Here is a 14,444-nt window from a genome sequence, read left to right as displayed (position 1 = left end):
GTGGAAGGGGGGAGAAGTGAGAAAAGGCAAATGGAGAAAGGCTGGGCTGTCTGCTCTAGCATCATGATATTTTATTTTTCACTGCTAAATGCAAAATTGATTTTTTTTCAGATGCATAAAAAGGGGAGGAAAAAAAAAAAAAAGACCCTCTACCTCTCTCTTATAATTCCCAGACAAAGGAAGCTGAAGCAGACACCCCAGACAATGGATAGTCCTTTCTCCCTTAAGCATTTGCCTTTCTCAGCAGTTAAGGTTAAAAAAAAAAAAAAAAAAAAAAAAAAAAAAAAAAAAAAAAAAACCAGAAAAACCTCATTGAAGGAATGAATTAAAAAGATGACCCCGGAAAATGTGGCAGCCTTTTTATTTGATGAGGAATCAAGTTCATAGAGTGTGTCGCCAGAGGTGCTGTGATTTGGTCTTCTATTTGTTTCCTGGCAATAAGAACATTCCTTTTCAGTCTGATATCACCCTCTCATCTTCTCCCTCCCTCTTTCTATCCTTCTCTTCCTCTTCTCGCATCCTTTTTCCTTCCTCCCTTTTTTCTCTCTCACCCCCCTCGCCCTTTTTTCTCTTTGCTTGCCAGTTCAGGCATTCTCACATACATTACCCCTTCCTTTCATCTCCGGAATGACCTGAAATGACCTTTTGCCTGGCACTAGACGTGACTTAACTGATAATAGCAGATACTTGGGGGCCTCAAGCGGTGGCTTGTCTGAGCACGTAGAGGGAGGGGAAAAAAAAAATCTTTTTTTTTTTTTTTCGTACAGAAAGCATGGGTTTCTCTTTGTAGCAGCATTTCCTGCAAGGTAGCAATTAATGACACTTTGTGCTGCTTATTGCTCGTTAGATAAAAATCCTTCCAAAGCTATCCTTACAGTGTCTATCCCAAAGCTGTTATACGAGCGAGGGAGGGGAAGAGAAATCTGTCTGCAAGTGGTTAAAAACTCCACACCATAATTTTTATGCCACTGGCTACTAGTGCTCTGCATTGCGTCTTCTCTGTCTTTGTGCTCCCGTCTCAGCCAAATACTTGTTGGAACGGCACAAATGTCCTTCTGTCTTAAATAATCGCCACTTTTAGGTGACTAATCTGGGCAAAAGGTTATTATTTGGCTTCTTAGCGTCCCTCGAAGCCATCACGGTAAAGATAAGATTGCAGTCAGACCCACTGGGTTTCTGATTTTTTAATTTTAACTATTTATTTGAATACTCGGTGCGGCTGGGTGAGTTACCACAGCAACGACTCTGAGTCTTGAACATGAAAGGGCTCTTATTGTGCCATGTGGTGCCTCAGAGATACAGAGAAAGAAGGAGGCGGGGAGGAGAATTCCTCTTTAAAGAAACAATAGCGAGACATTATGTGAACTTTTGGGGCTTTATAATAAAGTTTGAAGGGAAAAAAAAGGGGCTACAACAGGCTGCAGTGAAAAAATGTGCTGACTTAACGGCACTTTGGAAAGAGAGGTGTATATGTTTATGGAAATATTAATTAAGTAACTGTTAAATAGAAGCTTTATATATATATATACATGTATTTAGTTCTTTTCTCTGACAGGTCATTTAGCTGGTGGGGCTGTCGGACTGCCCAAGCAGATCAGAGCTCAGGGTCAGAACCCCAGATATGTTTTTTATTTAATTTTATTTTTTCAACTTTGTTCTGCCCTTTCTTTCAAGGGAAAGAAAAAGGGGTGGGTGTTAAAATGTCAAGAAAGGTACCATCGTGCAGTCTGGTTTCCATTGTCCGAAATAATGGGGCAACTGAAACTCCAGACAATGGGAAAACGTGGATAATAGGGTTACTAAAGGATGCGGAGCAGAAATCCGTGAATGGCTGCATGCGGCAGCGAGTTAGGTGCAGGGGAGCTGATTATTTCAGATTTTCCACTGCCTTGACCAGATGCAGTCTGGGACTGAAGGTGGTGCCTGTGTTGGGCTCCCCGTGTCCCAGGAGGGTTTTCTTTGCTCCAGCCCTGTGCTGGTGTGGGGCCAGCCCAAGGTGTCTCTGCTCCGTGCCACACTCGGATCACCACTCTGGATAAAACTGGGAGTGACTGTGTGCAAGCGCATCCCTAAATATTTAGGTATTAATTTCAGTTTTGGGGCCAAGGAGGAGTTTCTTGCAAAGAGCTCCTGTTCTGTTATGTACAGTTGTACCTAGAAATGGCTCCTGCTCAGAAGAGCTTACCATCACCACACCTTTTGCCATTAAATTAACCCATCCCAGATGTGCTGCATATAGAAAATACATGTAATGATTTGTACTCTTCCATAACGGAGTCATTGCAGCTGTAGATACCCCTTGCAGCTGGGAGATAATGCATTTTCTTTTCAAATTTGGATTTTTCTCCCGGGTATTCACTTAAGCTCTGGGTATTGTCAGTATTTGGGGTGAGGGCAGAGTGGTAGGAATCTGTAATGGGTCCATCTGTAATGATGGTCCTGCTCAAGATGACATCTCAGCAGCTTCCTCTGCTGTTACAAGGCTTGTTTTGGGCAGCGTGGGTTGGCAGTGAAGTGTTGGCCATTGGGACTGGACAATCCCCAAAGCCCCATGTGAAACTTGTCCGTTATCTCCCACGCTTTGATATAATTTGTTTGAAGCAATCATGCAGCTTCCCCTGAAATTCATGGGCTTCCCATGCTTCGGTGGTTACAACTGAACAAAGTTCTTGGAGTTCCCCTGAATTTTCAGAGAAATACCAGCTTTTGACAAAGGAGTCAGGGACTTCACTGAAAGTTAACATTAGTCTGGCAATTTTATATCAACCATGTCATTTGTACAATGCTCCCCCTTCCTCCTTGCCTTGTGACATGCAAATCTTAGTGTATTAATTTGTCAGGAACCTTAGCATCAGACATAAAGGTATAAAAATATGGCTGAATTAATATTGTGGGGGTAATGGTATCTTTGTGAAGTCTTTGACTCTGGAGTGCTTAATCTCGTAATTTTGTTACCCATTTGTAGTTGTATTGTGAGTACATACAATGTTTGCTGTCCTAAAACATTTCTGTAACAAGATTGCCTTTCCCCCAGCATTGTGGCTTAGAAACTTTACATTTTGAATAATACCATATACCTATTTAGGATTGCTTTCCCTCTCCAGTACAAGTTCAAACTCTATTCTTAATTAATTACCTGGGTTTCTAGCTCTTCTTTTTAGAGAACCGTTGCTAAATTGAGTGAAGTGGATTAAATTACTGTTGCAGGTGAAGGACAAGGCAAATCATGGTTTATTGCCTGAAAAGCCTGACTGCCTGAAGTGATGATGATTGTATATTCCTAAGGATGTTAAAGTGTCAGCTGTCTAAATGTCTCCGGTCGTGGGATCATAAAAGATTCCTGGTTTCTTTCATATCTAGGATGCCTGGAAGTTAGGCTGAGATCTGTCAGGGTAATATTGGCACTAAACCTTCCTCTAATTCTCAAAAGACATGTGAATATCAGTTTAAGAAAAAACAAAAAGTTGGGTTAAATCTCTAATCTCTTTATTAATAAGAAAAAATGATGCAGTGAAGGGTCAGAGCTGGTGTCTCACCACTGCCCATTACAGACACGGTGTTAGGTCCCAGTCTGATTGTTGGGCTGGGAGGGGCTCATAATGATTCCGAGGGTTCAGATGCAGCATTTGACTGCCCGTTCCCATTGCTAATTACACTTTGCTAACTGTGTTGTCGTTGTCTTTGTATTCCCTGCTCCTCTTCTTGTGCTCAGGCTGAAGGCCACATCTAGTCACCGAAGTCAGTGTCTTCTGTTGGCACAGGTTGCTGTGAACACCTGAAGCCAGCCCTGAGGCGACAATAAACAAAGTGGATATGAGGCTATGTGAACAGGACTGGTGGTCTTTGCTCCAAAACCTTCCAATCTGTGTTTAATTCTCTGTTTGCAGGGTATCTCTCACAGTAGGGTACCAAACGCCGTGTAGCAGGAATAACAGCGGCATACAGCGTGTGTCAGAAGTGGTTATAAGCAACAAATTGACCTGCTAAACTCTTTTTAATATAAAAATGCTTATGTATTAATGGTGTAACAATCACGTATTAACTCTTCAATCACTGAGCTTTATAACTGGAGCTGTTCTCTAGCTGTAGAGAGGGAAAGGAGCACGGTGTCCCAGCGAGCGGGGCAGAAACGATCTTCCCTGTCTACCCAAGCCATGGCCTCTCTGTGGAGACCACAAAACCCCCCCCGCTGTCTCTTCTTTTCTGATACAGACAGGAACTCGCTCAATACTCTGAGACTTGGAAGCTCGTTTCATATCAGACACCAAACAGTTGTTTCCTCTTTAATCAATTGCTTAACTTCTGCCTGTTACCAAAACCAACAATAAGTGATTTAGATAAGCTTGGGTTATTAGGAAATCTTTTTAGAAACTGTGGAGTACATCAAGCATGTGGAAATGGCTGTTAAAAGCATTTGTATTACTTAGTAATTTGAAAATAGAGAAACATAAAAAGGAAATGATGTCCACAGTGGGTTGGATGGTATTTGAGCATCTCGGGAGACATGAGCTGGAAACTGGAGCTTTACTTAAGAGTTTTGACCCCTGAAACTCGTGTCTCCTTCCAACTGGCAAGCGAACAGTGCTAACCATATAACAGTGCTGGCTCTGGCTTGCCAAGTTCTCCAGCAGGACTCTGCTTTCTGTTGGGAAGGGAGAGGGGAAGCTTCACACCCCTCTCTCTGCCTCTTCCCTTCCTGCGTGTCCTACCTTGACCGTGCGTGATGCGGTGTGGAGTCTGTGGGCTGGAAGCTGGGACTCCTGATTTATGGTCTCCTCTCTTCCATTAATTCCGGTGCGTAACCTTGGGCACGTAACTGCAAAATCTCATTTGTGAGTGGGAGTGGATGTCTTGAGGTGAAGGCTCCCAGCTGTCCCTGCATTCCCCTACCCCAGCACGTGTGAGCTCCCTGCTGAACCACTCCATTTCACAGCAAGGTGTTGAAAGGTGCTGGTGGCTGACTCAGGCCACGCTGGAAGCAGTGACATTTCAACACCTGAGGCTCCACCAGCTCAGGTGAGGGGCAGGCAGCCAGGCTGAGCACTGGAACACTCAGTCTACCTGTGCTTTAATTAGCCAACTGGAGATGGCAAGCATTTAGGGAACGCTTTTCTTAACTGAGGCTTCTGGAGCAGGTACAAATTGCAGATCTGCAAACTGGGGCAAAACTTAGGGGCAAAACTTCTTGTGCCCAAGAGGTCTCCATCACTCTGTGCTGCATGAAGTACGTGGGTACTGATTCTGCCAGGGCATTCAGATTGAAGGAGGCTCCTTCAAGGAGGCATTTCTTTTCCCCTGGAAGCTTCAAACAGAAGGAAAATAAGCTGCTAATAGAGAAGGAAGGCGAGAGTTTTTTTCCTGAAATTCTTTTTCTTTTTTTAGAAGTTATTTGCAGTGAGAGCTTTTGGCTTGAGCTGACTCGGTGCTCTGCCTGCCTGCGGAAGGTGGTGTACTCTGCAGAAGAGATTTTAAAGGTCACTAATCCAGCAAGAGGAAATGTGACTCTTGAGTTGAGTGCTGTGACACTCCCCGGTGAGGGGGAATGCAGGTGCCAGTCCCTGTTCCAAGCATTTTGGCTTGGTTTTGTCCTGTGCCTGTTTAATGCAAAGGCAGAAGAAGTATTGTTGAATTAAGCCTACTGCGTTTTCAAATACATACAGGTGATAAATATCTGTCTTTAAAGGCGCTGCATTTAAAGTGTACATTCACTCTATATTGACAGTTGTGAATTTCTGCTGAAGTTCATAAAAGAAATGGGTTTTAAACCGCACAGAAGTGTAATACTGTGTACTTTGCAAGTTGTTCTTTCTTTCACATGGTTGCTACTTCTGAGGTACCTTCAGAATTTTGACGGGTCAGTAGACAGGTAAACAAGAAAGTGCACTACAGCATCTCCTTGTACCATGGCACAGGAGTAGCAGAGCACCACCTATTGCTCTTGCTTTGTTATATTAAAACTGCGCTTTAAGTAGTTGGGCTTTTTCTTCTGATGTATAGGTTATGTTTGTGGGCGAGTTTCATTAATGATTATAATTTAATTGCATCAATTTCTTGCATGCTGATAGGAGAATAGGCCCCCTGTGTAAGTATCTGAAGCATGCTGGAGTGTTTCGTCCTCTCCCGCTCCTAGTATTATGACTTGTTTCTCTAAACGTTGGTTTTATGTAATTATTTGTTTAAATGTCAAAAAAGCTACAAATCCTGCAAACACTTACCACTAGGTGTAGCACTCAATACCAAGAGTTTTAGTCCTGCTGACTTTTTTACAATTATGTATTTATGACAGAAGTACATTTTGAAGTGGTTTCCAAGTAAACACGAGACAAAATTCTGCTCGCGTGAAAGCTTTACGGAGATGTGTATGTATTTATTGGATTTACCTCTGCAACAAATGAAAGGCTTTCACTTCCCTCGCAGTTACTTCAAGGTCTGTAGTGATACAGAGATACGTGAATTCGCCCAGACGAGTTAAAAACTACTAAATCACTAAAAGGGGCTGATCAAAAGAAAAACTATTATGTGCAGTGGCGTAGTGCACGGTTAAAGTGGTGATGATGGCCACATAAATAGGCAACAGCATTTGCAGGACAGGGTACTTTTAAATTCATGGGACATAAGACAAACATACCATGACACTCGCTTTGACCCTGCAAACTACTTAAACAGGATAAGCTAAGACAAGTTACCAACAGCCAAAGAAAGGAGGAGGGAGATATTAAGAAGAAAGGAGAGTTCTTGGAATAAATCAGCTATCAGGCAGTGGCCTGAAAGGGGAAGGAATGTGTATTTGATGGGGAAAAAAAAAACCAACAAGCCAGCAGATATTTTCAGATGAAAGTTAAAAATCAATTGGTGCAAGCTACAGCTGTCGGGGAATTTCTGGATAAAGAAATTTGGAGAGTAAAGTGTCAATACATCCAAAATTGAAGTTTTCATAGTGTCAGTTTTAATGACATTTTCCATGAGCTCTTTCAGATGGGGATGATAAAGAATCATCGTGCTTTCTCTTTCTCAGCCTTGCCAAATAAAATACTGTTACATTATACCAAGGTTTCTCAAATTGAGGTGGTCACACTTGAAATACTCCACCTGGGACCACCTTGCTCTTGGGGATTCTGTGTTACAGCTACAAGACTTAGGGACCCCCTAAATCACAGATGCTCCTTGGGGGAAGTCTGTTGACTTTCACATTGTTCCCTGCCTTTGAAAAGTGCTTGGGGAGCCCTTAGCAAAGCAATGAGATCCCCAGAGGCAGGCTGTTGTAATCCCAGATACGTGAAAACTTCAGCAAAATCTCATAAAAAAAAAATCAAACATTGATATGTTTCTGTTATTGTAAATCTCAAAAATCAGGTGAGAAAATTAAACTGTCACCTTTCTCCCCATCTCCGCCACAGACCGTTATGAGTTAAACATAATGTTACATAAAGAAACGCAATATAAAATCCAGAGGTAAAGCTTAGCGATTCTCTCAGTGCTGCAAAATTTGCTTTATAAATGACTTTCCACTCCTCTCACACCGCTCCGGTTCCAGCGCACTGCGCATGTTGGCAATGAGGACTTTTTTTGTTGGAGTGCCAAAGTTGAACTCACCAGCGACCTTAAGTGGAAAATATGAAATGGATCCATTTGTTTCATGGGGATGATGCGTATCCTGTGAAAGGCACTTGGAGCTGAAATTTAAGGCAGACTGTACTGGCTTTTAGCTGAGGGAGATGATTAAGGAGATGGATATTATTGCCTTGTTTTTTAGTGTCTTGGCTCTGTTGTGCATACAGGCAGTTGTCATTTTTCGCTGAGATGTTTAGGGACTTGCTTTTGCTGCTGGCTCCTGGAAAATGCCTGGGAAGTGCTAAGTCTGGAGGTTTGCATGTGGGAACTGCTAGACTGAGGTTCTAATTCTGGCTAGCCACGTAGTAGGGTGCTTAATATATGTTGGAAGAGCCCATCAGAGGGACGTCACAGTCACCTTTCAAATAAATCTTCCACCTTTGCTAAGGTTATATGATCAAGGAGACCAGAAAAGCAAACCCCTGACCTTGTCTGGGTTTTGCAGGAGCTGTAGTTAGATTTAAGGGCCCAGCCTGATTCCTACACCACTGTGATGTCTGAAGAGTCCTGCCTTTTGACCTGTCCCTTGCAATGCTCCTGGTGGTTGTTATCTGCTCTTAACTTCCTTATGCTCAGATGCTGATATTCACTGCACTGTGTTCTGCTCAACTGAGAGGTCTTGACCAGACTGATGGCTTTGCCTGGCGTCAGGTACCAGCAAACTCATTAATCCTGTAGGGCTTGATAGATGGTGAATCCTTTTATACTGGCAAAACCACATCCAACCCGTTTAGTAAGATATAATGGCTTTTAGTTACACTGGTCCAGAAGTGAAACTCTAAGCTTTAAGTAATTACTATCAAATGTTGACTTTTTTCCTAAGTATCATGTCTCATTGAAGTTCAGTGGTATTGAGATTAGAGACATAGCACGACAGATGTAGCTCTACTCCATCAGAAGCACTGCACTTCACCAACATCTCTCTACACATATTTATCATATGTACCTGTGCACACAAAACGTTTAGCCTTGAGACAGCTCTCTCCTGTGAGAGGAGAAAAATTAAATTCCCTGAGCTCAACGCTGTTGCTCGTGCAGTTTGTCTTTTCTCTCTCCTCCTTCAATCAACTTTATTTTGCCTGGAATAGAAAACTGTAGGTTGTCACAGGAAATGCTTGCTGTCATTTATTATCCTACAATGAGACTCTGAAAAATCAGAGTTAATCTAATTTGTGAAATTGAAAAGTATTATAGGTCAGGAGGAAAAAAAAAACAGTCCAAAGTTTTGAGAAATGCAAAAGAAAAGTCAGCCAGAAAAATTAACTCCTAATTCCTGTGCCAGAGGATGCTGCTGGAGGGCTGACCAAGGCTGGCTCAGCCAGAGTTGGTCACTTTGACCTTAGCAGGTCTCAGCCACATGGGTGGGGGGGTCATTTTTGGCAGGTACCCTTCTGCTCTGCTGGGGGACAGTTCTCCCAAGGTGTCTCTACCCTCACCCGTAGCTTGACTCACTCGCTTGAAAATGTTTCTGCTGCAAAAAAAAAAAAAAGCCTGCAGCCAGTTCATTTGGGGTTTCAAAAGCAGTGGCTGAGTGGTATGACAGCACGCTTGCTTTGCTCCAATTTCTTCTTTCTGATGTGTAATTGCTTTGCATATTTATGTAAAGTTGAGTTTGAATCCCCTGGAATTTTGTGGCTGTGGCTGGATCTTTCCTGCAAAAGTATTTGTAGCCTTTTGTCAGTGCCGTCTCAGATTTATCGTAGCAATCTTTGCAATAATTACATCCAGTTTATTTTGATTGCTTTTAATCAGAAATGGGAAGTGTCTTGCCCAAAGTTGGGTGGAAGATCAGTGGGACAGACTTGGAAGTTCCTGTGCTTCACAATAACTGCTCTGGCCTCCTGTCCTAGCAAAGCAAGTAATTTGCACCGTCTTCAAAGTTAACCTTTCTTGTGGTTTAACTTATGTCTAGATTACCCACTGCATTCTGGAAAACATGCCAGCTGCTCATATTTAGTATTCCATCAAAAAATGAATGCAGTAACTCCTTCTATATTTTAGTAGATCCTTAAGTTGTAAGAGATATTTAGACAGTTTGGTCAATCTCTGTGTACGATCATATAGTTTCCCTCTTTCTTCCCTCTGAGTCCAACTATTTGGGTTTGACCAAATCATATCTTTAGCAGGGCATGTAGTCTTCATAGTCTAATACTTTATCAACAGTAACAGGTATCGGTTAGCATTTTTGGCCAGATTTGAATGAGTTTGTCCAATTCCTGCTTTCAGTGTAGCTCCACAAATATCTCTTATTTAACGTGGATGTTAAACGTTATGGTGGCCACCCTGACCAGAAAGATAGGGCCAGAATGCAGTATTGTATCCCCCTGCCTTCGAGACAGACTGCTTTGCCTCTGGTACCAGCTCTAAGCCTTCAGCATCCCTCGCTCTGTTATCTGGTACCTCTAGTGGGGTGACGTGATCTCCTGGAGACACCTCTCCTGGGGACGTTTGTGTACACACCGTTATCTAAAGCCAGGCTGAGCTCTTCCACCTGTGTGGGCTGCCCGTTTGCCGGCCGAGTGCCTGTCGGGATAAGGTCTCCTGGGTCACATTTTTCTCAGCGCAAGGTAGAAAGAAGCTTCGCTAAAGTAAACGGGGAAGCAAAGGAAAAAACACATCCTGGGAAACTCACAGCTGCTCCTTCTGCCAACGGAGGTCTCTGTGGTCTGCTCTCTGGGAGATTTCCAGTGTGGTGGCATTATGTGATACATACTTGATGCCAACCCCAACAGATCTGTGCCGATCCGCTGCCCTTCGCTGCTTTGCCCTCGTGGTTATTGCACGGTGAGATGGCTTGGGCTCACCGCCTTGTAGAGGACCTCTTCTCTGCAGAGCTTGATGCCCACAGGTGCTGGTCGGTGTCTCCTCTGGAGCTGCAGGGTCTCCTTATAGGAAGCCTACGCTGGAGAAGGTTTATCCTGAAGGACTGTAGCCTCTGGGAACCCACGAGCTCTTCCATCTGATTTTCTTCCCCTGCATCTCTCAGGAGGAGGAGTGAGAGAGCAGCTGGGTGGGTGTCTAGTGGCTGGCCAAGGTCAGCCCCCCGAGACAGGCTCTAGGAGTCACCCCTGAGTTATACCCCGTCAGCCAGACCACCCCTGGACGTGCACAGCCTCTCTGGGGGCTGTTAAATGGGAAGCAGAAAGGACTGGATATTTCTCCAGACCCTCACAGGCAGAACAGGCTTTTCTGCAGTTCCAGCAGGAACCTGGGAGCCCAACTCCTGCTGAAAACCAATAGATTTGAGGCTTCTGAGTCACTTAAGTCCTTTTGAAAAGCTTCTCTAGAGCCAAAAGCTAACATTACAGTTAAGAGGACCAGAAATGGAACCCCACCCTTTACAGTCTTTCCTTCATTTGTCCTTTCCCACTAAGAATGGAAGGATGGATGCATCCTAAAACCAAGAACAATGAAGATGAGAGCCAGCAGACAGCATCCTCTGGGAAATCCAGTTATTTCTCGAGGCAGTGCTTCGAGTTGCCACGAGGAAGCATGGACAGGTAGGGCTGAGCTCGCCGTGTAGTAGTGCTGGCACACGCGGCAGTGCCTGCTGCTTGCATATGGTGGAAAAATCACGATGCGTCTCCAATTCCTCCGGGCAAAGAAGATGCTGTAAATAGCATGGCCAAGTTTCAAGCTCTCACAGTACAGTGGGAAGCGATCCAGGCTTTTCTGGTGTCAGGAAGGAGAGCAAAAAATGCATTTTATGCATCCTAGGGGGAAAAGAGAAGCAAAGCTGCCCCAGCTGGAGTTGTTAGCTCTGGGAGGGGCAGCCATTTGGCTCCCATTAAAAGTGGCAACATCTGAAGTAACAATAGTTCCCCATTGGATCTTGGTGAGTGTGCGTTGGTGGGCTCTGTCATTCACACCAGGAAGGGCTGCCGCCACGCCAGAGTCTGTTTCAGGTCTGTGCCTTAGGGCACAGCTCACTGGTTAAACAGAGTATGTGGGCAGCATCCCAAAACCCAAGTAGTGTCTCTCTCCAAAGCTTGTCCCATTCCCTATAGGCTTTTCACTTACCCAGGCTTTCCCCCGTCCTTGTCCTGACTCATGGATGCCTGAAGGAGACTGTGTTCTCCTCTCTCTGTTGCTGAATGGTCCAGCTGGGAGTCACCTAATAGCTTCTAGGCATAGGACGGGTCTCTTTTTTCCTGCTCCTTTGCAATCCTGCCCAACTCTTTGCTCTTTAAAGGGCCTAATTGCAGAGCCTAAGGGGTGTTTAAACACCTCATTCCCACTTAAATTCAGTTTGGGCTGTTATGTGGTATGTCATCCTGCAGTCCCAGCTGGAAAGCAGCTGAATAGTTACAGGTAGGACTGATCCCAGTTTTCCTCGAAGAAACCAGTAATCCTGTGTTGCGACAGAATTTATATATATAGGTGTCTTGAGGTACAGGTACTGTACCTTTGACATACGGTGGTCCATATAGTTGTCGAATAATTCATAGGAAAACATAGTTTTGTGGACTTGAATGCCCCGTATGATTTTTCTTTCAAGAAGAAAACTGGAGGTAGAGTGCTTTCCATTTGGACGCAGGAGTCGTCTGAAAGCTAGGCCAGCACTGTGCTAAATAAATCATCGTGCCAACGGCTTATGGGTAATTAGGCATGAAGGGAATCAGCAGTCTGCTCCCTCCGTCGTGACTCACAGACGGCGTATTTGCAATGTGCCTTTAGCTTCCAGGGCTTCGGCGCTGTGGTGCTCGCGAGGAAAACTGGATCCTGGGTGTAGAGCAGCCTTGTCACTCAGCAGCTCTGTCACTGGTGTTACAGGGAGGAGATCTGTGGTGACAGTGCGTGCTTACAGCCTGAGTATCTAAAGCAGTTCATGCAGCAGTAAGTGCTAGGGAGGGCTGAAACGCTTGTTCATTTTGTGGACGAGTCTCTCTCGTGAGTTCCCTCCCCAGAGTCGTGCCACGATGTTGGTTTGGCTCCTACTTCTGGTGGCAATTCCAGGTCTTGGATGCCACATCAAGAGTTTGCATGTACCCTGTTCATCCAGCCAGGCTGCAGGAATGGGAATCACAGAATCACAGAATCATCTAGGCTGGAAGAGACCCTCGGGATCATCGAGTCCAGCCATCCACCCTACTCTAAAGTTCTCCCCAACACCATATCCCCCAACACCACATCTAAACGGTTCTTAAACACAGCCAGGGATGGTGACTCAACCCCCTCCCTGGGCAGCCTGTTCCAATGCCCGACCACTCTCTCTGTGAAGAATTGTTTCCTAATGTCCAGTCTAAACCTACCCTGGCACAACTTGAACCCATTACCCCTTGTCCTATCATCTGTAACTTGGGAGAAGAGACCGACCCCCACCTCTCTACACCCTCCTTTCAGGTAGTTGTAGAGAGCAATAAGGTCTCCCCTCAGCCTCCTCTTCCCCAGTGAAGAACTGAGGGAGACAAGGATGTCTAAAATCACTACAACTGTTTGCTAAGTGAATATGTGTTTAAGCCTTGGCTTCTCTGGTTCAGAGCTTTAGGGTAATTCCCTTTAGTCATCAGTGAGATGCACTGTCCACCTGCTTTTCATGTCTCAGGCTCCATGAACACCTAATAGGTTTAGTTCTTGGTATGGCCAAGAAAAGTGTCTGAGAGATCGTCCTGAAATGGTCCAGAGATAAAATTCCAATTTAGCTGCCTGTTAGGAAAGTCCCCTGCTAGGGACTTTCCTGACCAAAGCAAAGCTTTGGGATATGAAGTGGAAATGTACCAAAGCAAAAAGCCTTTTGGTTAGTGCCTTGGTGTTTAATTAGCCCAACATGGCTGCTCTTCCAAACCTGCAGGAAACTTTCACTGGGGATTTCCAAGATCTCTTCAAGTTCAGTACACTGGAAATACAACACAGCTTGTTTCTGTCAAGCAGTTTTGGGACTATTTCTTTTTATGATTTTGGATGAAAGCAGGAAAACCAGGGATGTGTGGGCAATTAAACTATTTAAAAAAATAAAAAATAAAAGCCCACCTGGTTGCACTTCGGAGCAAAGGACTCACAGTGGTTCTGAAACATATCCATGTGACTACAGTCCCAATGTGCACTATTAAAATTTGCTAAATTAGGTGTATATTCTAAAGGTCGGGGCTATTTGGAATCCGGAGATTTAATCTCTGTCGTGGTCTGTCCTGTTCAACTCGGGACCAGCCGCCTTGTGAAGTCTGGAGTTACTCAGACACTGAGGTCATGATGGAGTTCTGTCCTATTTTAAAATGCAGAGTGATATTCATTATCTTAGAGGTCTTCGAGCGATAATGGCCCATCTAGTTGTAATTCTGATTAGTGCTCCTTACTCTGAAAATCTGATGGCTTTTGTTATTCCATTATAATTCTTGGGACACTGTGTTTTTATGAAGGCTGTGACACGGCCGTCGAGGCCAGCATGGATTCCTTACAAAAAGGCTGAATTTCTACTTCTGTTGTGGAGGAGAATTGAGATGGGAGAGTTACGTGTGACCTCAAGGGAAAACTGGAAAGCAACTTAAAAGCTTGAAATGTAATGAAAAGTTTTCAAAATAACGCATGCAGTTTTGTAGAATTGCTTTTCTTCAGCAACTCTTGTGAATATGGGGGGGCGGGAGGGGGGGTGTTTCTGCTGCACGGTGTTTGAACACTCAGACACAGCGATATTGGGAACTGCAGACTGAAGTGCCAAAACCAGTCTGTCCTGTACAGGTCACTGGAGTAGACCCAGCTCTTGCCTGAAAGCATTTGTAATCTAAAACCCCAGCACTATTCCCATTGAAGGTAATGACAAAACTCCCTGTGATTGCAAACGGAACAGGATTAGGCCCTAACTAAATAAAAAGCGTTTCCCCCCCCCCTTCCCCACC

This window comes from Calidris pugnax, unplaced genomic scaffold (assembly GCF_001431845.1).
Source record: "Calidris pugnax isolate Ruff unplaced genomic scaffold, ASM143184v1 scaffold92, whole genome shotgun sequence".
Classification (NCBI taxonomy): Eukaryota; Metazoa; Chordata; class Aves; order Charadriiformes; family Scolopacidae; genus Calidris; species Calidris pugnax.
The sequence above is the reverse complement of the archived record's forward strand: the minus strand, read 5'-3'. Positions refer to the sequence as shown.